The following is a 4378-nucleotide window of genomic DNA, read 5'->3' as shown; positions in this document are numbered from 1 at the left end:
GAAATTCCAAAAATACCCTTATTTTCCACTCCCTTTCGCTCCGGCATTTGCCCCTTTTTGTTCATGTCTTTCGCTCAAATATGAGCCACATACTACAACACTCTTTAAGCCACTCACTGACTTGGGTGGACGTCAAACCTGATTCGATTTCCTGTTTGTACCTCAAATCTGTTACAAGTTTCATCTCCTTTTCCAGATCATTGAGGTTAGATCGGAACTTGAGGGAGTTCCTGACTGCGTAACAGATACCACAACAAAGATATGAACTAACTTCTATTACTACCGAGCCCACCACTGAAATCACCAAGTCCATAGCAAAAGAACTTTGATACAAAAGAATTTTACAACCTAAATCTGTAGGAAAAAGGATATTGTTGGGATTTATTTTTGTTTGCTGATTTGTTTTTATACTTTCTCAATTATTGGTGGTTAATTTCCCACCACCCAATCCAATCCATCCTTTTTGACCAAAATGGTACATTCTTTGTCCTCTTTGCTGAGAATTGGTCTGGGAGTTGGAAAACTCTGAAAGGCGTTGCTCAGTTAGAACTTGGAAGCAGTTGGGGCTGGCTTGCTCATGCACACGGGGAGCCCACGTACCATTCCAGACCCAAGCTCAGCCCAATGTCATTCTGGCTCGGGTTGAGGTGGAACTCGCCAGCCCAGGTCGAGGCAGGCCCTGCCAAATGAGCAGCTAGCTCTACGCCCAATTTTGCCCACAAATTTTAACAGCAAGAGCTTATAGTGCTTGCTGCTGACGTCACAATTTTCTCCTCGAGTCATGAACAACCACCACCCATTCACCCTGGAGATCCAGAGCCTTCTATAAAGTTTTGTCATCGGACCCGTAGAGAATATGAAGCTTTTCAATCTGGATATGTGGTACTTTCCAACTTGATGCATAAAAAAATTAATCGGATTCCCAGCATCATAGCTCCTCAAATTTTGCTTGCCCCTCTTCTACTTTTCTCTTCACTCCCATTTGTATTTATCGCCCTCACATACAACACCTAAACCATGTTCATGTTGGGAATTGTCCCAAATTCCTAGTTAATGTAGATCCTTTTTTATAAAAAATATTATATAGAATATTTCTTAAATTGATATATTATTGTAATATTATATTTTCTTATAGAACAAAGAAAGTTGTTAGGAATATCTTTATAAATATTTTAGGTTATGAGGGAAAAATGTTATGAGACGAAGATGAACTTGTAAAAAATGTATAAGGTAAATAGAGATGTCACGAAGAATGAGAGATATCTGGTGGAGCGAGAGGGCTCGTGGTAGGAGCTGGATACAAGGATTGAGGAAACATGAGATGTTTTGGAAACCCAATAATTGTATTTGGTTTTCTTTTCTGTAATATTTCTCTATTGTATAGTATAAAGATTCTCTCTCATCTTTGGATGAAGGTATGATTGACTGAACCACTTAAAACCTTGTGCACCTTTATATTGATTATTTTATCTTTGTGTTCTTAAATTAATATTATTTGCATTAAAGCTTCTACTAACACAACAAACTGATATTAGAGCTTGAGTTGAAGATTTTTCAAAGAGTAAAAGATTATAGAGCACATAAGACAAAGACAAAAGAAATTTCAATTGACAATGAAGTTGATTGCTCTCTTGTGGTGATATGATACAAAAAGTTTGTGTCATGAAGAGATTGAATATTGACTTCATGGAATTTGGTCCATGGTGGAGATTATTGGGAAGTGTCCCAAATTCCTAATTAGTAAAGATTCTTTTTTGTAAAAAATATTGTATAGAATATTTTATAAGTTGATATAATATTGTAATATTAGATTTTCTTATAGAATAATGAAAATTGTTGGAAATATCTCTATAAATATTATAAGTTATGAAGGAAAAAAGTCATGAGATGGAGATGGACTTGCAGAGACTATATGAAGTGGATAAAGATGTGAGCAAGAATGGGAGATACCTGGTGGAGCAAGAGGGCTGGTGGTAAAGTATGGATATAAGGAGTGGGGAAACATGGGATGTTTTGGGAACCCAATAGTTGTATTTGGTTCTCTTATTTGTAATATTCTCTATTGTAGAGTGGAAAGATTTTCTCTCATTCGTGGATGTAGGCATGGTTGGTCGAATCATGTTAAAAATTTGTGCACCTTTGTGTTGATTATTTTATCTTTGTGTTCTTAAACTAACATTGTTGGAAAAAAAGCTTCTTCTGGCACAACAAACTAGTATCAAAGTCTCAGATTGAAGATTTCTAAAAGAGCATAGAGCACACAACACACAAGATGAAGACAAAAAGAATTTCAATTAAAAGTGGAGTCAATTGCTCTCTCGTTGGATTGTGATATAAAAAGAGTGTATCATGAAGAGATTAAAGATTAACTTCATGGATTTGGTCCAAGGTGGAGATTGTTGGGAACTATCTCAAATTCCTAATTAGTGTAGATTTATTTTTATAAAGAATATCTCTATAAATATTTTAGGTCATGGGGAAAAAGACATGAGATAGAGATGAACTTGTAGAGACTATACAAAGTGGATAGAAATGTGAGGGAGAATAAAAGATACCCAGTGGAGAGAGGAGGCTTATGGTAGGGTATGGATACAAGTAGTGGGGAAACATGAGATGTTTCAAAAACCCAATAGTTGTATATGGTTTTGTCCTCTGTAATATTCTTTATGGTATAATGGAAAGATTTTTTCTCATCCGTAGATGTAAAGATGGTTCACATGTAAAACAAAGTTGTTCCTCTTCCCACGATGCAAGTTCCTTAAATACAATGCACAAGGTAATGATCAATCTCTGAGTTTGAGTCCTTAAATCTTTTAGTGAATACTTAATATATTGTTGATTTATATTTGATTAGTGTATTTATAATTTTTTTAGGCAAATGTTGTATGACCCATTCATGTATTTACTAGTATGTTCTAAGTTTTTGTACTATTTGTAACACTCTCATTTTTTTTCCCTCCAATAGTGAGCTCAAATATAAATGATAATAGTAATAATTACTACTTACTAATGGTGGGAAAATTAATGATCATTATAGTTAATGCATGCAAGTGTTAAAACTAAAATAAATACCTTTAACTGTTACTAAAGTAATTTCAAATCTCGTCATTTAAATGTAGAAATGTAGCATGTAGCGACCATTTAATAGATCCAAGCAGTGATTTATTTTTTAAACATCAATAAAGTCAAAACTTTGATCAAACTTTTGGAAGTAGGTAACTTTTCTGTTATCACTGGCTCATCTTTGAAAGAGTTATAGTGGCATGTAAGATTGGCTTATGCAACTGTTCTTGTTAAGTTCCATGAACTGTGGCTGCATGAGTAGTTATCATGATTAAGTAACTGACAATTCCAATTTCCACAGTATTTATGATAATGAAAATGTAGCTGCATGAGTCCTAGTAGACACTTTCTTAGTGAGAAGATTATATTAGAAGTGAAAAACTGGGGCAATTAAGGACACTTGAAGTATACAAGAGAAACCCTTGGAGAAGAAAAGGAAAGAACAACACAAATGAAAGAACGGCAAAGAGAGGAGAGCACTCCATATAAAACCATATACGAATGTAGCTTGTGTGCCTCTTTTTACTTTTTCCTTTTTCTTTACAAGGGTAGTCATTTTTTCATTGGCTGTTACACCTAATTGAACCTAGAACATTTCCTGTCCCCATCGCAACCCCTCGCCACTAGAGCCAAGCCTCAAAGGTACAGAACTAGAAACTAAAATTGCCTATGGCATTCACCACATAAACAAACTGGAAAGGGTCCTTTCCAAGGGATCTCCTCTGTTCATTCTGTCGTCAGCATCGTTTATCTGAACTTGTCTTCTCTATGGTAAGTATAGGGATGGCAACGGGGCGAGTTCGGAATGGGTCGCCCCCATTCCAACCCCACCCCGTTTATTTGAAACAATTCCCATTCCCGTCCCATTTAAAAAATTAAACGGGGCGGGACAGGGCGGGTATGATAAATTCCCATACCCGTCCCATTTAACTCTTTTTTGAATTTTAATTTTTTTAAATTACTTTTAAAATTTTTAATTATATTAAAATAAATATATTTTATAAATAATTAAATTATTAATTTTTTTATAACTTATTTTATTAAAAATATTTTATTATTATCTATATATTAAAAATAATAAAATAAAAATTAAATTAATTTAATTTTATATATAATCGGGACGGGATGGGACGGGGCAGGGTGCCCGGGTTTTAAAAAAAATCCCCAAACCCGTTTAATTAAACCCCGTCCCATTAGGGGCAGGTATCGAAAAAGACCCGCCCCATTGCCATCCCTAGAAAGTACTCCTTTGAAACAGTCATCAGAGGTATCAGGATGGTGCAAAAGATTGAAGGTTGCAGAGTCCTTTGCAGAA

Source organism: Vitis riparia, chromosome 16 (genome assembly GCF_004353265.1).
Source record: "Vitis riparia cultivar Riparia Gloire de Montpellier isolate 1030 chromosome 16, EGFV_Vit.rip_1.0, whole genome shotgun sequence".
Taxonomy (NCBI): Eukaryota; Viridiplantae; Streptophyta; class Magnoliopsida; order Vitales; family Vitaceae; genus Vitis; species Vitis riparia.
Note: the sequence above shows the minus strand (reverse complement) of the source record.